Source organism: Podarcis filfolensis (genome assembly GCF_964270895.1).
Source record: "Podarcis filfolensis genome assembly, chromosome: 15".
In the NCBI taxonomy this organism is placed as follows: Eukaryota; Metazoa; Chordata; class Lepidosauria; order Squamata; family Lacertidae; genus Podarcis; species Podarcis filfolensis.
In genome coordinates, this window is record NC_139618.1 from 7,763,775 (window position 1) to 7,788,939 (window position 25,165).

The window sequence follows — 25,165 nt, forward strand, 5'->3', positions numbered from 1 at the left end:
CACAGTAATTAGGGGAGAAAATTATTCCTAAAGGCACAGTCCATTGGGAAGTTCTCCTACTAAAAGATGTATTGAACAGAAGATGGCGCCCATTCATTTCCAAGAGTCATACGAAGGGGAAGATTTCAGCGGATTGTGTCCACTCTTATTAATTTAAACAGGCAAAGAGGAGCAAACATCATAAAAGCTGGAATCCCGTTAAAAAATAAACATGTCTGATTTGATTCAAACAACTCCCGAGTAGCAAGCCTAATTATCCACATTCACCTTGCAATGCCAAAGCAATTGAAAATAGACAGAAATTCCATCTAACCAAACCTCTGGCTAATAGTTATTAACTGCCTTTTTGAACAATTCATTTGTTCAAAATTACTTACAAGGAAACACAGAGCTCCAAATAAAAATAAGAAGGGCAATGAAATAAAAATGCTTCCTAACTCAAATGCTGGCCTACCCGTCAGGTGCTCTCTTTCCCTTATCGACTGACATGAAATTCCATTTTTTCCCTGAGCCATAAGTACTAACTTATGGGGAGATACCATAAGCTAGTACTAAGGAGGGTCCCAGCCACTCTCACTTTCTCCAGTTAAAGCAGGAATAGGGTACCTATGGCTCTCCAGCCCTACCAACCCTGGTCGATGGCCAAGTGGGGAGGAACCAATGGATACTGGGAATACAACTACATTCAGAGGGCCACAGATGCCTCAGTTGAAGATCTCATGGGAGGGAAGGGCACCCCTCTCCCTTGGGAGACCTCAGGATTGCCGCCAGCCAGAACAGATGATAAAGGCAGGTATATAGGTTCACATTGTATAGGTCTAAACTTACACACACATATTAGACGTGGCTTCGCAGAAACCAACGGCTATTTAGCTCTTCCTCTCCTCTAGCCATTATTATGCTCTCCCTCCACTGCCAGAGGTAGTATGCCGCTGAATACCAGTTGCTTGTTATCACAGGTGGGAACAGCACTGTTGGGCTCAGGTTCTGTTTCCCATGGAGATCTGGCTGGCCACTGTGAGAACAGAATGCTGGACAAGATGTGCCCTTGGTCTGATCCAGCAGGGAGGGCATTTCCTATGTTCTTGTGTCCAAAACTGTCTTCCTCAGTAGCTGTTCCTACCTGGCCGTAAAACAGGACTATACAAAGAATTAGGGTCTGAATTTGCTTGCAAGGTACCGCCCCCGCCTGAAGGGTGTTTCTGAGGGACACTGTGTGCTTTGTTTGGTCTCAGATAAGCTATGTACCATGTTATATCTGAATATATGTGCATAGTAAAGGTACCCCTGCCCATACGGGCCAGTCGTGTCCGACTCTAGGGTTGTGCGCCCATCTCACTTAAGGGGCCGGGGGCCAGCGCTGTCCGGAGACACTTCCGGGTCACGTGGCCAGCGTGACGAAGCTGCTCTGGCGAGCCGGGACCAGCGCAGCACACGGAAACGCCGTTTACCTTCCCGCTATAAAGCAGTACCTATTTATCTACTTGCACTTAGGGGTGCTTTCGAACTGCTAGGTGGCCAGGAGCTGGGACGGAAAGACGGGAGCTCACCCCGCCGCGGGGATTCGAACTGCCGACCATGCGATCGGCAAGCCCTAGGCGCTGAGGTTTTACCCACAGCGCCACCCGCATAGCTGTTGTCTTTATTTGGACCCCTCTCCCCTAGTTGTGTCATTTGCATATCTGAGGTTGTTGATATTTCTTCCGGCAATATTAATTCTGGCTTGGGATTCATCCAGTCCAGGCTTTCGCATGATGAATTCTGCATATAAGTTAAATAAGCAGGGAGACAATATACAGCCTTGTCATACTCCTTTCCCATTTTTGAACTAATCAGTTGTTCCATATCCAGTTCTAACTTTAGCTTCTTGTCCCACATAGAGATTTCTCAGGAGACAGACGAGGTGATCAGGCACTCCCATTTCTTTAAGAACTTGCCATAGTTTGCAGTCAAATGCTTCTGCATAGCCAATGAAGCAGAAGTAGATGTTTTACTGGAAGTCTCTAGCTTTCTCCATAATCCAGTGCATGGCAGAATACCTTGATGGCAGCAAGTGAGGAGGAATTGAAGAACTTTTTAATGAGGGTGAAAGAGGAAAGTGCAAAATATGGTCTGAAGCTCAACATCAAAAAAACTAAGATCATGGCCACTGGTCGCATCACCTCCTGGCAAATAGAAGGGGAAGAAATGGAGGCAGTGAGAGATTTTACTTTCTTGGGTTCCATGATCACTGCAGATGGTGACATCAGCCACGAAATTAAAAAACGCCTGCTTCTTGGGAGAAAAGCAATGAGAAACCTAGACAGCATCTTAAAAAGCAGAGACATTTACCTTGCCAACAAAGGTCCGTATAGTTAAAGCTATGGTTTTCCCAGTAGTGATGTATGGAAGTGAGAGCTGGACCATAAAGAAGGCTGATAGCCGAAGAATTGATGCTTTTGAATTCTGGTGCTGGAGGAGACTCTTGAGAGTCCCATGGACTGCAAGAAGATCAAACCTATCCATTCTGACGGAAATCAGCCCTGAGTGCTCACTGGAAGGACAGATCCTGAAGCTGAGGCTCCAATACTTTGGCCACCTCATGAGAAGAGAAGACTCCCTGGAAAAGTCCCTGATGTTGGGAAAGATTGAGGGCACAAGGAGAAGGGGGCGATAGAGGACGAAATGGTTGGACAGTGTTCTCAATGCTACCAACATGAGTTTGACCAAACTGCGAGGCAGTGGAAGACAGGAGTGCCTGGCGTGCTCTGGTCCATGGGGTCACAAAGAGTCGGACACAACTAAATGACTAAACAACAACCCCTAGTTTTGTTTTGTTTTTACTTTGGAGTTAATGTTATTCTCATCATTGTTATTTTCATTATTATTGTAAGCCACGTTGAAAACTTGATATGCCCAAATGATATATAAGCACTTCCTTCCCCTGTTTTTCTTTTTCCATCTTCAGTCTCACTCCTTGTTTTCATGCTTTTCTGACTTAAAATAGAAGGCTGGATTTGTAGCAATTACACGTGATGCCCAGATCTATAACAACAGGGGCATTTATCAGAAGCCTCCTTCCTTCCAGGTAGTTTTGTGCCATTCCCCCACCCCCCAAAAATTGTGCATTTTTTGTTCAAATTTGAGTTATAATGGTTCTGCATTTCAGTTACAGATACTGACAAATCTTTAAAAACTACTGACGTGGGAAAGTAACAGTAGAAAGGCAGATAAAGGTATAGGGTAAGGGACCCCTGACTATTAGGTCCAGTTGTGATCGACTCTGGGGTTACAGCGCTCATCTTGCTTTATTGGCCGAGGGAGCCGGCGTACAGCACATGGAAACACCATTTACCTTCCCGCCGGAGCGGTACCTATTTATCTACTTGCACTTTGACGTGCTTTTGAACTGCTTGGTTAGCAGGAGCAGGGACCAAGAGACGGGAGCTCACCCCATCGCGGGGATTCGAACCGCCGACCTTCTGGTTAGCAAGCCCTAGGCTCTGTGATTTAACCCACAGTGCATCCCGCGTCCCAGAAAGGCAGATACACATTCTTTAAACAATTCTTTGATGACAGCTGAAGTCAGAAGGGAATCAGGCCAGACTCCTCCCACCTCACCAGCTGACACATCCCCCTGGGCGGCTTCTTTGTAGAGAAAGACTAGAGAAAGACTCTGTTGCCACTTGAAGACTAGCCAAGAACTTCCGAATGCACCCAAACGAGTCCCGACCTGGCACAATCTCCTTGCCGCTTTTGTAACTCATTTGAAATTTTATTAGGTGCAACATAATTGATTACATAATCAAACGAAGAACACACATTATCAAGATATTGTAGCACTTCACGGGACATTTAATCACCCTGCCTGGCACAGTGCCAAAATGAATTAGCCTGCATTAGAGCTGAAACACATCTTAGTCCTCATATTTGTTTCCATCCTTAAGGAAGGGACTTGCTTGTGCAAAAGGGTTCTCCAATTCATCATGAGGTTTCTCTGTTACCCAGGCTGCTATATTATCCAAAAGAAATACCATTAAATTGCTGGGTTATAACTAAGCTAGGGATAGGGAACCATGTGGGCTCTCTGCATGCTGCTAGACTCCAACTCCCATCATCCCTGACCACTAGCAATGTTGGCTGGGGCTGATGGGAGCTGGTTGCCAGAAACACAAGCTCCCCACCCCTGAACAAAGCAGTACTTTTTTAAAATGCTGCATTGATTATTTCCTGGCACAAGGAGGCAACATATAAATATTACCATAAATATTTGTAATATTGATAAATATTAGAATATAGATAAACGTATTTCATGCAGACTTTCCAATATAGAGTCCCCAAAGCAGTTTACAATCATTGGGTTGTATTCAACTAATGGACCCAAATTAGTTAGGTCCATTATTTTCAGTGGGTATGACAAACCCACTGAAACTACCCTGAATACTGAATACTCTTGAGTATGACAAACTCTGGAAACTACCCATAAAAGAAGAAGAAGAAACAGGCTATCTTGGACTTTTGACGTGCTCTACCACTTTTTATTCTTCCTGAGATATGGAAGATGTAAACATTTATAGGCTCAAGATGCTTAATGCATCTCACTGGATTGCTTTAAGTTATTATGCTGTATGATAACTAGTGACTTCCAGCTTAAAGGGTGCTATATAAACTATTTAAATAAATAAATAAAGGCTTTAAAGGTTCAGAACAATACTGACAATCTCCTTACAGCAAAAAATAATTATTATTTTTTAATATAAATGATTTTTTGTTATGTCAAGGAAGGTGCATTCATATAAAGACCAAGAAAACTGCAAGCTCTTTTCTGTCTTTACCGTACATAAAAATCAATAAAATAATAAAAAGGTTAATATCCAGGCAATTAAAATCTTGTACCAAGGAGAGCTGAATTCTGCAAAAGTTGCGCAAGTACATTTGAGTAAGTTCTATCTTGCACAACTTATTCCTTAGTTATTATCAGTTTGCCTTGTTGATTCCAGATTTGTTTGTCTGGGGTAGGGTAAAGAACTATCTGCCGGGCAGAGAAGCCACTGGAACTCTCAGCTCTCCCCCTATGTGACTTTGGCTAACAATGTACTCCCAGAAGCACTAGAAAGTCACTCTTTTTTCTTTTTTTTTAAAGGAAACACAAGATTTTAAGGAAAGTTAAATCTGTACCCAGTCCCATATTTTACACTTTGATAAAGCTTCTACTTTATGGCAAGCATTTGGCTATAGCTGCATGTCTGATGTAACTGAGAAATTTAAGCCAGAGTTATCAGATATTGGAGCTAAGCTGCACTGGTTGTTAGAACTGCCTCCGATGCACCTGAATAAAGCCGCAAATCCTACCAATCCAAACTACCATGTATCTGACTTAGGCCCATCAATTAGGAGGCGACACACCTCCCTCCCTGGGAATCATCGGCATCTGGCGAAAGAAAGCAAAGAAAGCATGGAGCAACTATTCTAGGGGTGGCTCATCATCTGGTTTCAGGCAAGGGGGGTGGGAAATGATACGTTGCATAAAATGCAGCATTGGCCATTTACCAAAGCTAAGCCGGAAAAGAATGCCTCTACTCAGAGCCCTCCCCGCTCTTGCCACTGAAATTATTTAATTCTCATCACCAGACTCCACTGAGGCGATCAACAGCTGCAGGACAGAGCAAAAGAGCAATGACGTGTCTGCAGCACTGACTTCGCATGGGGGAATTTTCTCAACAGCTGAGGCTCAGCGCTCAAGGTGACTCCTAAGTGATTGGTTATTGAGGGAAGAATCAGGGTGGATAGTGAAGGAGAAAATCATATGTCCTTCTAATCACAAAGATATTCATGTGTCTTTTTAATCATGCCGAGAAAAGAGAAAACACAGCTACCAGCAGCAGCATTTGGTCACTTTGAAGGGTGCATGTGGTTTTACAGTGTCCCGAGAGGCCTTGTCTTCCAAGGTGAGATCAATGACTGCCCTAGCCTGCCTGCCTTGTGAAGTGGGGCTGCCACAATTCCATTTGGGGCTTTAAATAAACAAAATGTCTAACTGCCCAGATGTTTTTATAGGATAAAGAGTTTTGTTGCACTGGGTGTTGTTCCAAAGACAGGGGTCCTGTGACAGGAAACAGGCCAAGGTTCCTTTCAACCCTGATTTGCTTGGGAGAAAACTCTTGATCCTTCCACTCACTCTGCATGACAGACATTATAGGGGAGCTGGAAGGAGCTGGAAGCTCAGAAGTCCACAAAGCAGATATAATAAAAGCACTGACTGTGGTCAAGAGAAGTAAGCGCAAAAAAATGACACACCTGACCTTGGGCTATAATAATTCCATTGATTCTGTAATAACTCTTCCCCTTCAGGCTTTCGCTTCAGGCAGCATTCCATAATCATAGCAACTATATTGCTGGGCAGACAGCAGCTGCCCAATACTTAAGATAAACTGGCATATAACATTAACCTGGGAAAAAGATAATCTCTGTACAGTCAAAGGTTTTATCCGAGTGTAAGGCATCAGGGAGATGAATGACCAATACTTTGTGCAGCTCTAAAAGAATTGATTGGTTGTGTTTAGGACTTTTTGAGCTTGAAAACAGATCTTTGCTATGGGCTTTCTACTGGTTGTTGTACAAAACTCTGTGGGATCTGCTCTGCATTGCATGCCTGTATATCATTCATCCACTGAACCACACCAAGCCCAGTTCAATGTAAAACATAAGATGGTACAGTCAAGAGTGGGCAGCCAGTACATACAGCAAAATCCCCCACTCATTTTCCATTTCCTGAAAGTTCAGAGTTATCTATAGTTTAAAAAGAAAGAAAACAATATCCCTTACACAGTATAGATGTAAATTGAGGAAGGGGTTGGGACATTGGTAAAGCATTTGCTTTGGTGCATTGTTATTAATTATACTGTATTCCCCCTTGAATTTGGGGATTCTAATGACTGGGACATTTACACACTAGGCAGGTTCAGATGCTCCTTAGCCCAGTCATAAGGAGTGGGGGGAGAACGGCACCTGGCAGGCTCATGACCCAGTTAGGATGATATGGAGGTGCCAACTATATGAACTGATGTCCCCATGCACACACATGAAGGTGCCAGTTCATACAATTGACATCTCCATCCAATACCAGCTGGGCTGAAAGCTTATTGCCTGCACCATGCACGTCTTTGGGCAAATACGTGAAGGCCAAGAAGAGTGTGGACCAGGCCTCCATGTTGCCTCTATTTTAAAAAGGTAGAAAACGGGATGGGAAAGTTTAGACGCTGTTGCTTCTGCTCTGTTTACAGCGCTTCTGGTTGCCACTGGCCTACTGCACCAAACACACAAAAGAAGCTTTGGCACATGCAATAATTTTAACTATTTGGCATGGCATCATCAAAAAAATATTACGTGAATATCAATGAAGACCCTCATCTTACCAACTTACAAAAGTAGAATATATTCTATGTAAATAGCTCCTCAACGAACACTACAAGTAGCAACACAACATAGCTTTAGATGTTTCACTCACACACACACGTCCAGAGCAAACTCACAAACATACCAACGTTTGTTTCTGATCCATATTTTCAAAGGAAAATTGAGCTGTTAAGGAGTAAGGAGTGAGCCTCTCATATAGCATCAGATTTGATGTGTCTGCTTTAATGTTCAAGGCCACAGGCAACAAGAGGAGGATAACATCAGTTCCTTAAATGCATATCAAAGCAAACAGGTCTGGGTTTAACATGAACACCAGCAAATGAGAAGTTCTATTAAGATAATCATGTTTTACATATATCTTTAAGAACTGGGGAGTTCAGGGAGACATGCCAATTACAGAAACACCCATTTACAACCCCCATGTCAGATTGTCAGAAGGAAAGAAAAATCTCCTGCGGCTTTAACAGATAACGGATGCCTTTCAGGCAAGCCCGGTAGGTATTAAAAGAAGAGCAACTGGTTGCACACTGGAAAAAAAGGCAGCTTTCCTCGGCAGCTGTCAGCAAGTGCAAAGAACGGCATATATACCTCTGCTCTAGCAAACAGAAAGCTCAGGCATCTGTGTTGGGGCGACAATCTGTTTGGAACTGGAATGTATGTAAATACAATCAAATCGGAGACGTTCCTGCCGTCTGTGTAGCAGACAGAATCTATCGCCAAAGCTTAAAACTAACAATGTGTGTCTGCTTTTTCTGCTGAACAAAGGCAGCACCCTGTTCTCCCCCCAAGTTATGTCTATATCAAAAGCCGACAGAACTAAAGGCCCCTGTGATCATTTTCAAAGGCCTTTTTGTCACAGAGTGAGGGTTTGCTTCCAACAGGACCAGCCTCTCCCCCTGCCGCCTCTTTCTTTCATGATGGCACTGCATAAAGATGAAACTTTCCAATGAGGAATATCTCAACCCTCGTCTTTCAGGAGGAGCCACATCAGCACTGGTGCCAAACTATGCCCAGGTGTACATCACACAGGTACTTTTTACTGCAAAAATCCATCCTGAGAAAACAAACTCCCACCTTCAGCATATTAAAAAGTGGCCATATGAATCTTCCAGAGACATGAGTAGAAAGCCATACACTGTTTTCAAAAGGTGCTTTGTTGCCCTTGATTCTAAGTTTCCCCTTGAACAAAAATCCTTCTCTGTGCTCAATTATAACCGATAAACATCAGGAGTTTTGTACCCAGGGCTCCTGGGTCCCCCATGTCAGTCAACACCAGGGATCAGCAAACTTTTTCAGCAGGGAGCCGGTCCACTGTCCCTCAGACATTGTGGGAGGCTGGACTTTTTTTGGGACGGGGTGTGTGGAATGAACGAATTCCTATGCCCCACAAATAACCCAGAGATGCATTTTCAATAAAAGGACACATTCTACTTATGTAAAAACATGCTGATTCCTGGACCGTCCGCAGGCCAGATTGAGAAGGCAATTGGGCCGGATGTGGCCCCCGGGCCTTAGTTTGCCTACCCATGGTCAGCACCATCACCATCTTATTCTTCAACAATAATGGCCAGACCTCCTTGCCCAGGCCAGCTGAGATAGCTGCTAATCCATTTTAATTAGTCCCGTAAGTAGAGAAGGGGGCAAACAACACTTTTTCTCTTTTCCATGAAAACTGCTGGTTGGACACAATTTAACTTTTCTTCTGATCCATCCAGATGAAAAAAGGCTGGCAAAGGATGGGAACGGTCAAAGTTTCCTCTGAAATACTGTAATAGGATGCAAAGGGAGAGGGAGAATGCAATGATAAAAACAAGATCCGTCACTACGGTGCTGGTGCCAGGCTCTTTTGCAGTTTAGGCAAGGCTAACTCTTGCACCACCACCACTCCAAAAAAATTGCTAACTTCAGAAACAGATGTATTGTAGAAAGAATTAAAAGCACAAAATTTGAAACTGCTTAAATCACTTAAGATTGTCAGAATAAGTAATATTTGATTATCCTTCTCAAATACAAAAGACAATGGTTTAGCACACAAATCATTTTGAATAAGCTTGTGAACTGTGATGTTAAAATTTAAGTCTCTTTAAAGTTTCAATTTGAGGCACATCAACATCTTGCTTTGTGTGCCTCTTCCCTTGCAAATTTTATCACCAATTACTACAGGTCAAGTGCTGATGCTTGGGCATGTTCAACTGATGTAGTTGTCAGGCTAACTAGTTTCTTTTGCAAAACTGCTGAGCATATGTAAGTTTTTATAAGTCTGAGCTTTGAGAAACTGGGTTTACCACTTTCCCGTGACACTGGAAATGTAGGAAGGATCCTTAGAGAAACAGAAACATTAGACACTTTGTGCAGGAGTTTTTGTTGTAGTATGAAGAGAAGTACTCCTTGCAGCAGCATAGATTTTGGAAGCCTTTGAGCTATTGCTATAAGGTCACAGCACAGATATAAAACTGTGCCCCTCAAGGAGCAGTACTGCACCCCTTTGTGGTTTGTGCTCTAGGCGGCTGCCTAGCTGGCCTAATGGTAGCACTAGACCCGGGTCACTACAGCTCACAATGACCTGGTTAGCAGGAATCATAATGTTTGATTCCAACTAAATATATGGGAAAACTTTCTGACAGTAAGAGCTATTCAACAGTGGAACGGTCTCTTTCCGGAAGTTGTGGACTCTCCTTCCTTGGAGGTTTTAAAGCAGAGGTTGGATGGCCACCTGTCATGGATGCTTTAGCTGAGATTCCAGCATTGCAGGGGGTTGGACTAGATGACCCTTGGGGTCCCTTTCAACTCTACGATTCTATGATTGCATATGCATGGCACCATCAGTGCACATAATAACAGTATGAGCAAGGATGGAACTCTTAAGGAAAAAATGAGCTTCCCACCCAATTCAAACACTGGCCTAGAAACCCTATAAAACCAGGCCAATTTCATATCAAGCTGTCCATCACTAATAGAAATCTTACTATGCATTTTAAACACAGTGACTAAGTCTGGCTTTGTTTTGCTTTTTAATCAGTGCAGCTTTGTCTTTCTGTCCACAGATAGGAAATCACACTTGTAGGGGGGAAAAACAAGGTAGTGTAGCAGTGATCCAAACTAGGAGTGTTCAAATGGTCACCTCAAATGTCCAATCAGTTTGTAACATTGTTGCTTTGACCCGGCTGGAACCTGATCCCATTGTTTTTTTCCGAACATGAGCTGTGCTGTTAAGGCCCAGAGATGCTTCCTGCTGCTTCAGCTGTCTGTCTTATACAAAGACCACGGATACGACAGGTTCATCCTGCCGCAACCTCACAGCAGACAGGGAGCTAACCAATTTGTTCCTCCTTTGATCAACTGAACTATTCCCCAACCGAGATGAGTATAGTAAACTGAACATAGCTAAATCAACCCAATAATCGTGAGGTCAGCAAAGGCCAACTGGGGTGCAGACGAAAAGGCTGGAGCAGGCTAACACTCTTGATTGCTTAAGTGTGGTTAGGTAGCCAGGAATGTTACCTCTACATCTACAGAAGGAACTGTGCTGGATACTGACATCTCAGCCTTGGGGGAAATTCTGTCTTACCCCCTTTAGTCTCAAAGTTGACAACATATACTTACGTATTTATTGCTTACATATTTCCAAAAATTCTCTACATTTGGGGATAATTCTGCATAAGAATCGCTGGTGCAGGGTGGAAAATATTGTGGAACAGAAATTTCCCCTCTTTTAGTTTTTCCAAGGACAGTTTTCTAGTTTTAGTTTATTTTATTTCAACCTGACATTTACGTACCACTTATTCAACAAAGCTACCTGGATGGTTCGCAAAAAAAAGAAGTACACTAAAAAGGAGGAGGAGCATATGTCAAAACTGTATTAATTTAACCAAGATAAGAGCAGTTTTCAAAATGCATTGGGTCACACAGTTAATTAGTAACATAATTAATGAGTACAATACGAGTTGAACTGGGGAAGCTGAAATGATACGATACTGGTCAAATCTAAAATCAAAGCTGTAATTAACATTTCCCCCCAGGTGAGTCTCCCCAGGAAGCATGCATTTTCTTCATCAAATATTTCAGTTCATCTATTTCTGGCTACTGGAAAAAAGTCAGATATTTATTTTGCATAACAAATTAATAAGGTGTGGTAGGACAGTTTGTAGCCTGCACTGTGAGAGGGCAGGAAGCCAACCAACCAACCAACCAAACTCTCTTCTTGTTACCTTCAAGGTGCCACCAAGTGTGGACATCTTTATTTTATTTTTGCTGCCTCCAACCTTTTGGAAACTTGGTGGTGCAATGGGTCAGTCCATCTAGCTGTTAAGCAGGTTTGTGGTTGGAGCCCATCCAGAGACAGCTGTGGACAGGACTCCTGCATTACAGGGGGTTGGATTGGATGACCCCTGGTACACCCTTCTAAATCTACAATTCTATGATTCAGCTGTAACACTTCACATGCCGAGGACTGCTTGTGCCATTGAGAGTATAATTGTGGCAGAGAGGGAAAGCCCCTATTGTGTGAAAACCCCAGCACTTATTTTAAGCATGAGGTTGCACTATGCTCCAACTAATTTCAGAATCCAGTACCATGCCTAATGGAAGCAACACCTTCCACTCAGCCAGTAAAAATGAGTATCAGCCAGCAGCCATACCTCATACTAATTAAATGAAGTATCCTTTTGCATTTCCTGAACAAGTCCAGGCCAGTCCCCTTTCAACAAGGACGAGGGCCCATTGCTAATAAACTGTTAGGCGTACTCCATTTTATATTTCCAGAGAACTTCCAAGTTCACTCATTTTTCAGCAAAGGGTAGAGCCAGAAATAGATTGAACAAACAGAAATGCCCCATGGTTAGGATTTCACCCTATGGCATGACATTTAATTAACTCAGCTCAGGGTGTCTCAGGAGCTCTCCACCTGTGCCGTTCATTACAAAATTTAAGTCTGGCCCCTTTGTGAAAAGTCCCCTTCACATTCAAGGAGGTGCTGTGTTAGAATTATTCCCTAAAGCACAGTGAACTTTTTTCAGCATTCTGCCCAGGAGGTTGCTTCAAGCTCCATGCCACACCAATTCAGCTTTTTCAGACATTTCCAGGAGGCTGATCCATACAGTGGCGTAGCGTGGGTTGTCAGCACCCGGGGCAAGGCAAGTAATTTGCGCCCCCTAACCCGTGGATTTGCGCCCCCTAACCCTAACCCCCAGATGTTGCGCCCGGTGCGGCCGCCCCCCCCTGCACCCCCCACGCTACGCCACTGGATCCATACCACACTTCTCCAAGACATGCTGCTCCTTTGATGGACAGTGATGTCAGTGGGCTTTTCTGTCTGTCTGTCACTCACACTTTAGCTAGACCCCTTCCTTACCACCACCACCCCAGTTTCCTTGCCTCCAAACCTTGTTTGTTCTTTGTTTTCAGGACTAATCAGGGACTTAGTGGAGAATCAAGATTTTGGCTCAAGGTCTGCCCAATAATCACTACCCAAGCTTTAACTTTTAACCTTCCTGTGAACTTTTGACTCTCCTATGCAGCAGAGCCTCTAAAAGAAAAGCAACAATTTTACAACCAAACACAAAATGGCTGAAAGTCCTACAGAGTTAGTAACACATGGTATACAAGATTGCCATGACTTATGTGATATACTTTCCAATTCAAAATTTTCTAGAAACCCTACATCAGTAATTAGAAGTCACATTCCATGCTTCTGTGGGATCAACTATATATGACACATCTGTGGAACTTCTGGCCCTCCAAATGTTGTTGGACTATAACTTCCATCATCCCTTATCATTAGGCACTGGCTGGGGCTGAAGGGAACTGAAGTCCCAACTACAGCTGAAGGGCTACAATTTCCCCATCCCTAAACTACAGTCATAAGTCTAAATAATATTAGACATATCTACTGAGCTGAATGATCATAAAGCTGGCTTTCATTATGATTCTCCATTAAACATTTATTGAACATGTTCGGGGAAACCCAAAGTTAAAGAACAACATACAAGAGCAACTATCACCTGCAGGGAAGCAGAAAGAGAAGTGAATACATTACGAGCACACTCAGTGCTATCTTCCTGAAGTGTTTTCACAGCCTTCTCTGTGCTGTCTTGCCCAGGCCCAAATCTATGACCCTGCACTTCCCAGCATCCCAAACTTAGAAAGAACCCATAAGGCTCCATTTTCACTCACAGCAGGAGCCATTACACACTTCCTGTCAAATACGTTTGAATGTGAAAAGGCAACTCCCTACAGAGACCATGTCAAAGGATTGTTAGATCTCGGGTTTTGAAGTCTCCAACCCAGAGTCTCAAAGGGAAGTAGTTAAATCCATGGGTGCAGAGCAAGAAGCAAGAGAAGGACTTTTTTGGGTTAGTAGCTGAAGGAAGGAGGATTATTTTGGTCAGAAAATCTGATCTTAAGACAGCAATGACTTGAGAATGCACTGCCCTGATACTGCTGGATATGGAACTGCCTGGTCTTGATCTTCATATGTGTGTGTGTTTTCCTCCACAGCAGTGAAGCAGCAACAGTATAATTTGTTGGAGAGTAGCCAACGCATGTGAACACATTCTGACTGCTTTAGTCACTACTGCTGGTGGGATGGGGCAGGAGCAGCAAGAGAAACGCCCCCACATCAAGGGACAGAAATGTGTGATGACACCTATCCCTGGTTGCCATTAGCCCAAGTGAGAGTAGTGGGCACCTGCTCTTTCCTGTGGCTATTGCAGAACTTGAACAAAACATCAACATTAACAGCCAAGGAAGACCTGATGAGTGGACAGATAACATAGCTGTCTTCAGTCGGTGCTGCATTGAGCCAGGAGCCACAGGCTTACCTGCTGCTCTAGCCCCAGGGCCAAAATAATGGGAGAGGCTATTTTCAGCACTTGGAACATAGGAGCACAAACATAGCATAAACATTTCAGCGGAGAGAGCATTGTCTCAGGCCACCCAAATATTTTTTTGCAACCAGACTTGCTATGCCTCCCAACCCAACACTTGATCCCATGTGCCATGCTGGTGCTCCATGCATTATATCTGGAAGACCTGCCATTAACTGCATTTACAAAGTTCAATGCCATCCAACACTCAGTGCTGTCCAACGATCAGTGTTATTTTAAATATTGTGATTCTCCCCATCGGAACGTGATGGACAGCTAATAAGAAGGCAAGCCAAAGTGCTGAATGGGGGTAATTATGTGGTGGTTCAATAGGCTGAGACGACAACTGCGTGGATCTTCTACTGTGAAATGTAAGCATGCCCTTTCCCCAGGGCTCTTATTTAAATACTGCTCCGTCTCCCACAGCCTTGTGCTGGAAGGATACTGCTCGGCACACTCCTCATAAAACCACATAATTATGAATAATGCCTCGCTTTAACAAAATAAATCACCAAGCGTCCTAGAAAAGGCAGCTAATTCTGACATACTTCAGGAATTTTATTAAAAATGCCAAGCAAAATGAGGCACCCTTTTCCCTGAAAGGCTGATCTTCTGCTTTTTCACCGCTTGCCAGTCTAATAGGGATTCCGTGGGAAGGATATGCCAGGGGGTGGGAGACAGAATGGTCACCTGATGGCAAGTCCAACCTGAATTTAAAAATGCTTTAAGACTGATATCCAGTGGCAGAATGGGACTTTATCTATTGACATATTTAAGACTCTTGCACAGGAAAACTGTATTCTCAATGGCCAAAGTAGCAAAATAGAACCTCCAGGTTCAGAGTCAGCACACCTCTGAATACTAGATGCTGGGGGCAAACAACAAGGGAGGCCTTTGCATCCTTCTTGTGAGGTTTTGGAGGTTTGTGATTGGGCACTAGGAGGAGCAACAAGCCATACCAGATGGATCTTTGCCCTGGTCCAGCAGGGCTCCTCTATTTATGTTTTTTTGCCTCTGTTTTGTTTTTGTTTTCAAAAGCAGTACAGCATAGTTTGCAGTTATAGTTCAAGGCTGCCTTTTAAAAACCCCAGAGTTCTTTACAAACACGTGTGACTGAAATTTCCCCAAGCTCCTAGGTGGCTTCCTGAATCAAAGAAGCTGGAGTTGACAGCACAGTTTGATAGGGTGTTGCTGCAGCACAGCTCCTACAGCATTTAATGCCCCTAGAGTTGCATCCAATATTAGTGCATTAGAGAGTCTCTTGGTGTTGTTGTGCATGTGGGCTCCATTTCTGGTTTAGACCACTTCAAGGGCACTCTAGTGCCCAGTACTCTAGATGCATTGAAACAGTTAAGTGAAGCACTAACGGGCAAGACAGAATCCAGGTCATATTCCACTGCGCTGCAGAGCAAAGGAGAGATGGGAAACCAGGCCACACCAGCAGATCTGAGAACACCTGCATTTGCCTCTTCCTCAGCTGTCAACTAGCAGCAGCCATTTCGTCAGGCTGAGGGAGTGGGGGAGAGATGGGAAGCAGGTCCGCTTTGTTAGCTCTCCTAAGAAAGTAGTGCTTGGGCTTGCTCACTTTCCTTTTCCCTCCCCATCTGCTTTTCCTTTTGCTTCACATATTTCAGATTGTAAGTCTGAGGGACAAAGGCTGCTTCTTTTAAAAACAGTGATTTGTAAGTCTCTCAGGGAGCCCTTTTGGCTGAAGTGGGTTAAAAATGCGTTAGATAAATGTATGCATGTTTGTTTACAGAATTTATGGGGAGGAGGGGGGATTCAAATCCACCTTCAATTCCACTTTAGGTAGACTTTGGTGGCAACCCTTTATTTTTATAAGCAGAGCACAATTTGGGCTGTACTGCCAGTTCTGCTCAGCTACATTTCTAGCCGTAGCATAAGTTGAGGTGGTCCAAGGAGAACCATTTTTAATTACTTTTAAACACTTTGGAGAGGTGGCGGGGAAATCAGTAATTGTAATTACTTATTGGTGTCAAAGCCTTTGAAAGCCATCTAAAGGGTTTTGAAGTACCTTAACATGAATGCAATCCTGCTGTGTGAGCTGGAGGAAGTAAATCCAATCGCCCCACCTTTTGTCTGCCTCCAAGGTTTGGATTACAGAAATCCGTTAGCAGAGGGCAATTCGAGGGCAATGTTCTTAATAGCTGGTGCAGCCCACCTTTTAGTCCTCAAAGCAGGACAAAAACATCTGACCAATATATTTTAAGTGAAATGAATCCATGGAGATGGATTGTTGTGAATCCATGTTACAACAGCTCTTGGTGCCTCACCACCACCCTTTCCTCTCGCTTTGCATAGACCAATTAGTTTCCAATCTTTATTTACATATGTGAGAACTGTTAAGCATCCATAAATTTTTATGCCAGGCCTCTAGAGAGATAATTTAGAAGTTGGGAAAAGCAATTATCCTGTAGGCTGACAAAGTCCTCACCACCTCAGCAGCCAAAAAGCAGCCTCAGCCATTCCACCCCCACCTGCCCGCAAAAGCTACCACTTTCTCCTTGATTTTAGGGTGCAACTACCCATTGCAAATTAACACAAGCCCGTCACCAAAAAGAGCTAACTCATTTCCCATTAACCCAATAAAAAAGGCATACTATACTTGCATACCGGATTGCACTTTTAAAAAACATGGTGCCTGTGATAAAATGTTGCAGCACGTCCCTACTTGCTAGGATGAGTGTTGCTGTTCAGGGCTGCAGATAGCCAGGATGTGGAGCGTTGGAGTGCGGCTCAGGCCTTAGAATTTCACAGCTATGCAGCAGGCAAGGGAGTGGATTCTGAAGAGTGGGAAAGGAACAGATTCCTTTTTGCTCTCCTCTCTATGACTTAGAAATGCAGAGTCGGAAGGGACCCTGAGGGCCATGTAGTCTAACCCCTTGCAATGCAGGAATCTTAACACATGGTCCTCCATCCCGTATGAAACCATACCGAGCCCCGCTTAGCTTTGCAAATGTGCTAGAAGTTTTATTGCTGCGTCACCCATGAAACATTCCCATATAGTTCAGGGAGGAGAGTTGAAAACCCCTAATCCTTCAGTCCAGGATACTTATTATTATGAGCGGTTTGGAGCATGAGCGGGTTGATTTCCACCTTTTTGGCCCTCCTCCCCCCCCCTGACACCACAATATTCTATTGGAAGCTCACAGATGCTTATTAGACCACTTTGTATTTTAGGAAAAAAAACTTTTAATTTTAGAAACACCTTAAGTTAAAAGCTTTCCTGCTCTTAGAGAGAATGATGACCCCCCCAAAAAAAAATTCCCCAAGAGGCAAGAAATAGGAACAATGGTTTACCAGGAAGAACAAACCATCAAGATACAGGGGTGGCTGAGGGTGTTGTGAGAGCTCAAATGCCAAAGGATTGGGCCCAATCCTTCCTCACTCTTTTGAAATTAGTTAAGTTGCCTTAAATACGCCCCCCCCCCCCAAAAAAAAACCAAGATACTTTCCCCTCAAGACGGTTGATATAAAAACTGTGGTGAGATATATATATTTGCAAAGAAAGTTTTCAAGCCATCAATCAAAGCTGGCCTGAGGCAACTGCCTCCCTCTGCTACTTTGACCACACTGCTCTCTTGAGATAAACACAGGACTTTTTACAATTATCTTTTGCCCACAAGCAAAACCAAAAGGGGAGGGGGAGCAAATCTTTCTACCAGTCAATAATGGAAACTTTCAATAGATCACAAAGAGAGATATTTTCAGTGTGTTTCAAATCAAGTTCAAAAAGACAGCTGGTGAAAAGGAAGTGCGGGGGGTGGGGGAGTCACCTATCTGCAGCTTTTTGCACTTTTGGGAAATGGTGTTAATTCTCACAACTTAAAAAGGAAACATCTCTGACTTATTTCAAGAGAAAATAAGGTATTTGAATCTCATCATTCCCACTCCCCACTTCCAGAAAGCCACTCAGTCCAGATTAGGGTGCTGGCTGACTTCAGTGAGGTAATTCTTACCATTGAGGCTAACTAGTCAATTTAGGAACAAATGCATTGAATGCTTGAGGCAAAGTTCTTCCACAGAGGGAAGATGGTGGTGGTGGGGAAGGTAGGTTTAAAAAACTTCCATTAGCCTGTTTTGACACCAATCTACATTGTGCAGCCCAAGACACCAAAGCAGTTGGCCCCTCACACCCCACACCTGTGACTTGCTTTCCTGAGGCGGCACTTAGTCCCCCTAGGTGAGGTCTGCCTCCTCCATACATTCTCCCCAGCCTAGCAATATCTGCTCTAATCTCCACCAGCCTGGTGCCTCTTCAGATGTTTTTCACTGCAACTCCCCATCAGTTGGTCTACCACAACTGGGAACAGCTCTCCAAGGAATAGGGAAAAAATGTCCGGCAACTTGAGGGCCTTGGATCTGGCACCTTCTGCATGTAAAGTGGTAGTTTTACTGTACAACAGATCTGTATCCGCCCCTACTGAACATACGAATGCAGGAAGCTACCTTACTTGCCAGACTAAAGTTCCTCAGAGTTATTCTCAGGCGGTTCTGGGGTGGGGCAGTCTTTTACTTGGGCGGTGGTGGAAGATAGGCAGTCAAGACATAATGCCACAAAGGGGTGGGATTTCCTTTTCAACCCCAGACCAGCCTGTCCAATGAGCAGTTTGCAGGACACAACAGAGCTCCGACACCACACCTATACATAGAAGTTTGGTTTGGCAAGCACCTTGTCTGCATCCTCAGTCCACAAAAGCTGGAACTGATCCCATAAAACCAGATCAGATGATGCATTGCACCTGCAACAACAATGGCATTAAAGTAGTCATGTGAGCGAGCAACTCTATGCCCATTGTGCCTCACAAACTTGTCACAGCGGGACTCCAGTGATTTTGAGTCACCATCCCCCAGGGCAGCTGTTGACATATCCCACAACACTCAGAAAAGTTCTGGATGCAGTGGAGGCAGAAAAGGAAAACCCTCTCCGCTACATTCACTGCTGAATGAGGCACATGTTTGGAAGCCTTCACAGAGAGTTTCATGCCATTTGTGCTCCAGTCGCCTCCCCACCCCCCCCGGGCTTTTCCCAGTTCCGCTACCTGAGATTCTTTTAGCAGGAAATCCTGGAGATTGAAACCAGGGCCTTCTGAAAGCAAATGGTGTGCTCTACCACTGAGCAACAGCTGTAAAATGGCCTTCTAAAACAGGCCAGGTGTTTTATATCTACATGTGATAGCTATTGTGTGGGATGGCTGATTTACTGGCTTCTTGAATGCCACACACTTCATTTGTGGCTCAGCTGAGCCAGGAACTATCAGCTTATATCAAACGCTCGTCACCATTGCCGGCCACCATGAGGTTCTCGTGCTTCTAGAATGCATTACTAGCTTAGTGTCTGTCAGGCCCCATCATGACAGGCCTTTAGAAATGCAAGACCTACTTGCTTTTGCTGTTTTTCCTTAAGATAGAATTTACTGAGTTCCTGATGGCTCTTGGTTGCAATTATGGATTGGATTTTACCACTCTGTGAGCTAAATGTCTGTTTTATTATCACGGCTGGCTTTTAATTATTTGATGCCTGTGATTGAATTGTATTTTATTTACCCGAAATTGTGGCTTTAAAGTGTTTTAAATAAGTAAAAAGAACATAAATGCAGTGGTACAATAGTGGAACTGGGGGAAAGGAGAGGGAAACAAACTAGGTTGCTCGCGGGGTTCCTGGTGGTCAAAATCAAAGTACAAGAAAATATGTGCTCTAAGCACCCATATCTCTTCCACACCCCTATAAAACCAGCAGGCACTTCCTTCACTTGTAAAGCAAAAAGGAGAGGCAAATTTATCTAAATTCATTTAATTGGACATTGTATCTCCAATTCAAATGGCACGTAACAGTGTACCCTTTTCCTCCCCACAACATTTGTTTCACTCAAGTGTAAGCTGCGTCTTGCAGCTTCAACAAGCATTGGTTGGACCCAGAACATCTGGATTCTGTCCTCCTTCACTTGAAGTGAAGGCAGTTTTCAGCGTAAGCAAGACAACTTGCCTTATTTACAATCTCTAATGTACTGGAACTGGCATGAAATGAGGTACATTGGGTGCCCACGTTAATAGTGGATTCTTAGAAACAGCCTCCATCACCCAGCCCTGTTGCAACAACGAACAAGCCACAGAGGTTAATATGAATGCGGAATGATTTTGCCTCCTTCCCTTGATAAATGAGCAGGGCCAATAATTGCACTTTGGCAAAGAATTGGAGGATGGGGGGGGGACCCCACTCTCACTGCTGATCTGCAATTGAGAAAAAGAGCAACCAGCTGCTTTCTGGACAGACCTAGGCAGCACCCTTCATCTAAAACAAGGATGAAGGGTGGGGGGTATCCACAACCTCTCCTCCTCCCTTCTCATATTTTCTTCTCTACTTACATAGGCCAATGAAGCATCCTCCCAGCAAACTAGTCAACTGGGATAGTTATTCCTATTAACCTCCACACCTGCACTCAGCGGCAACGGATAGCAACAGAAGAGGCACAGAAGCGTCTCTGTTTAAACAAGAGGATGGAGAGAGGGAAGCTCCAATTTCACCTCTAGCCGATTTCTGTCTTCTGGTTACCTACTGCACTTCCATGTCCCAACCTGGCCAAATATGTAAGGCTGCTGGTTGCTCTCTGCAATGTCCCTGCCTTCTTTCCTCAACCTCATCTCCAACTGTGCAATAGAATGCAAGTCTTAGACTTCTCTGTAGATAATTTGATGCTCAAGGCCGACATTAGCAATGCCTGTCTCTCAGCTAATCAGCAGGCAATTAGCTAGGAGAATTCAGTATGGTGCATGAGATGGAGAGTAAACCCGCAGACGCTAAATTATCATTTCACAGTGATAATACACTGCAGTCTCTTCCTCCCCCCAATTCCCCTTCTTTCGTTTTTACTTTTAAAAATACATTAAAAAAACACACCACACATACAGACTTCTGCTTAATCCAGTATCACATTCATCACTAGATTTGAGAACCAAATTGTAATAATGGAACAAACGATTATTTTGGAACATACAAAATACGCTTTCATTTGAATGAGCCATCAAGAGCAGTGGGGAGAAAATGGCCTAATACTCGCATGTTCTTTCCATCAAAACTCGTTTTAAATTGTTGTTGAATATTGTGAAGTTTTAATTAGCTCTCACACTAGCTCTTTCCTGCAACATTTTTTAATAACTGATTGCAGGCAGGGGAAGCACACTGTGGAGCTGAGAGATGGCATATGACAGAGAGCCAAAGGAGGGGGGAATAACCTAATGTGTAAGTGTAGATTAATTAACTTAATTTTTTAGAAGGGAGGCAAATTTTAGTACCATTTAAGGTTGCAGCCCTACACACACTTAACATGGGAGTAAATCCCACACAAAACACAGTGGGATTTGCTCAATGAGGAAATATGTACAGGATCGTATTGCACATGATGTTCAGCAGATGAGAGTCATAGCCCTGAACATCTTTACTCTGACTTAAGGCCAATTTCTCTGGTCACTTCAAGTATGCTGTTGAAACTATACAGAATGGGGAAACAGCTTGTGCATAACTACCCCAAAAAACCAAAACTAGGTTTGCAATTTTAACAATGAAACAAAAAAAGAACAAACCAAGCAACAGCTTGAGGAAATGTCATTTTTCTTCTTCTTCATAGCTGATGCACTTTTTAAAAGGAAGGGCATATATACAGATATCAACAGGGCATCGTGATTACATAATCTCACATCTGTCACAAAGGCCGGAGCTCCTCAACTTAGAATCAACATGGTACAAGGTATATTATTAGATCAGTTCCATCCAGGATTATCTCAGGACAGTGTCTCACTTATCCTTGACATACATTCATGCTCTGCCTACACCCACAACATCTTCCAGGCATCATATCATCAGGCTGCCAATTCACTAAGGAATTGCCATCGATTAATCACATGAATTTTCGTCAATGAACTGACTGATTGAAATGACATAAATCTACATACTAACAAGATGACAGTTTTGAAGCAAAAAGCGTAAGCGTCATTTTTACATGACGAAAACCGGGAATTCATTTTGCGTGTGTCAGAGAAAGGGGGATGCCTTTTAAGGTGACTGTCATCTGTAGTTTTTATAAATCTTGCATTAATTCTACAAAACTATCTGATCAATCAGGGCTCCCTTTTAACACTTGTTAATCCAACTGATTAAACACTAAACGATTGGAGAGAGAAAGTAGAGTATAAAGGTGCAAGTAATTAGGCAATGCAATACTGAGGCAGTTTTGGAGTTGAAGATATCATTATCAAATGCTACAACGGCATTGTCTAGATTGGATCTCTCCTGTCTTGTTCACATCAGCCTTTTCCTTACCCAAGTCAAACCTGGGATTAGTGGGAAAACATGGTTCTCCCCAAACTTGGTTCACCTGTCAATTGCTGCTCTTCAGCACAGGAAGAATGCAGCACAAGGTGCTCCTGCCCAGCCAAAAGCTTATCATCAACTACAAAGTCACATTAAACTTTGGACTAGATAATGTCTTATGAAATCCCAGACTGCAGCTCAAGTTGTAGCGTTTGACCTATAAATCTTAAATAGTCTGAGTATCTCAGAAATTGCCTCCTACTACAGGATCATCCTCAAATTTAAGAGCAGCTAGTGAGGCATTGCTTCCACTTCCCATTTATTTTGAAACCAACTCTCCTTCTCCAAGAAGAAGGGCTTTTCAGTTGCTGCCCTGAATCTGGTCTGGATATTCTAAAACTAAGTGACATGTTCTAGGGGTCACTGTGGAGAAGGCCCTGCTCTGGGCAATATCTAAGTGTACCTCAAACAATGGAGGGACCACAGCAGGACTTCCAAAGGTAGGTTCACATGGGAGGAAGCTACCCTTCAGAACATTTTATTCCTTAAGGGGCTGTGGAAGAAATGCTACCTGCAACCCTCACTTCTGCTTCAAGGAAAAGAGAGGCAGTTTCCCCCCTTAGCATTCACAGAAGTGGATGTGACTCCTGAACTGTCCAAAATGCACATACACACTACAAAATACAGGTTAAGAAAGACTTGTTATGGATTAAAGCACAGGTCAGGCAATCTACCAGCCATACAATGGGGGGGGGGGTGTATCATTTTTGAAATGAGAAGCATCTCTCATTGTAAATTCTTCTTCCATCCTCTAATATAGGACATGTTAATTCCGAGATGCCTATAGGCAACACACAAAAAAATTCAATAGGGATACATGCCACAGTAGTAAAAATTCCTGGATATCTAGAACGTTTGTTTCAGGTTCTGTGTAGCAAAGCTACTGGCAAACACACAAAGATCAGTGTGCACTAGAATAGAATGTGCACAAATATAAGATGGTGGACACCTTACATGTGAAAATGATCTAGGGGTTGACTTAACATGAGTCAACAGTGTGATGGAGCAGCACAAAAAAGCAAATGCTATTCTAGGCTGCATCAACAGAAATGTAGTGTCCCGATCAAGGGAACTAATAGCATCACTCTATTTTGCCTTGGCCAGATCACACCTGCAGTACTGTGTCCAATCCTGGGTACCACAATTTAAGAAGGATACTGATAAACTGGAATACCCTCAGAGGAGGGTGACAAAGATAATCAACTGTCCGGAAACCAAGCCTTCCTGAGAGATGATAGCCATCTTCAAATATTTCAAGGGCTGTCACATGGAAGATGGAGCATGCTTGTTTTTTCCTGCTCTGAAAGGCAGGACTTGAACCAATGGATTAAAGTTACAAGAAAGGAGATTCAGACTAAACATCAGGAAGAACTTTCTTACAGTAGGAGTTGTTCAACGATGGAAGAGACTCCCTCGGGAGGAGGGGGACTCTCCTTCCTTGGAAGTTTTTAAGCAGAGGTTGGATGGCCATCTGTCATGAATACTTTAGCTGAGATTCAGGGGGTTGGACTAGTTGACCCTTGGGGTCACTTTCAACTCTACATTTCTATGATTCTATGAAGGTGGAAGTGTCTGCACCATATAGAAAAATGTTTTCAAATGTTGAACCTAGTGGGAAGTGAGTGTCATTTGGGCTCAACTTCAGGCAGTAAAATACATTGGTCTCAGGTGCAGTTCCATTAACTCTGCTCTACTAGTTCTCCCCCTTGAAAACTGGGGGGGGGGGGGAGAGGCTGGAAATATGTTAACGACACTGGAAATCTTGAAGCTACCATTTCCAAAAGGCATGCCACTGTCTTGCTAAGTCAGGATGCTTCTGTTACTTTGATCAACGATACCCACAAGGAACCACTGTCAGTTCCATAAGCACAGCCTTAATCTCATCTAACAAAAACTATGCCCCATCTTCTACTGGTGGGGTATGACTACTTCTCCCTGTTTATTTTATTTGAACAGTTTTATACCATTTTTCCAAAAAGCTTAATCTGAATTACACAAAAAATGCAGAATAAAAGCAAATGTAACTATATTTAAATCCACAGTAATATGAAATATTAAAGAGCCACAGAAGGTTCAATCCTTACCCAAAGGCTTGGTGAAAAATAAAGGTATCAAAAGGACGACAGCAAATAAAACTTTCCTTGGACTTCTAGGAGGAGGCTCCAATATTCGGGGGCAATTACCAAGAAAGCACAGCCTCCAGTTGCTGTCCAAACTCGTCATATAGCTGGTTCTCACTGGAGTGCCGGCAGATTGCCTCAGGGGGGGCTGCACAGCAGATCCAGCAACGGAAACAGCCTTTGTCAGCCACACTCAAGCCTTTCTAAAGCCACATTAATGTCAATCAATGTATGCACAGAAAGGCCTTTTGCAGCACCAAAAAGACTGACGCACTTGGCCTAACCAAAAGCCAAGAACTGTTCAGTGTAAGCCTGGACGCCACCTACTGGCATTTTCATTTGTTTGACATATTCTTTCATCTGTGGGCACTCAGTCATTTAAAAGCAAAGAGTCTCAA

At 43.5% G+C, this 25,165-nt stretch overlaps 1 protein-coding gene and 2 long non-coding RNA genes across 52 annotated transcripts in view; 1 reads left to right on the forward strand and 2 right to left on the reverse strand.

Annotated features, from left to right (window-relative positions):
- The window catches only part of MSI2 (musashi RNA binding protein 2), a 451,089-nt gene that overhangs the window by 133,497 nt on the left and 292,427 nt on the right, over positions 1 to 25,165 (reverse strand). The gene's annotated exons all lie outside the window — the stretch shown is intronic.
- Positions 1,048 to 6,399, forward strand: LOC310749881. The gene is made up of 4 exons (XR_014541853.1): positions 1,048 to 1,176; positions 2,948 to 3,067; positions 3,149 to 3,222; positions 5,611 to 6,399. It is a non-coding gene; the product is annotated as an uncharacterized lncRNA (long non-coding RNA).
- Positions 10,394 to 14,573, reverse strand: LOC310749882. The gene is made up of 2 exons (XR_014541854.1): positions 12,636 to 14,573; positions 10,394 to 12,480 (listed from the first exon to the last, which is right to left on the reverse strand). It is a non-coding gene; the product is annotated as an uncharacterized lncRNA (long non-coding RNA).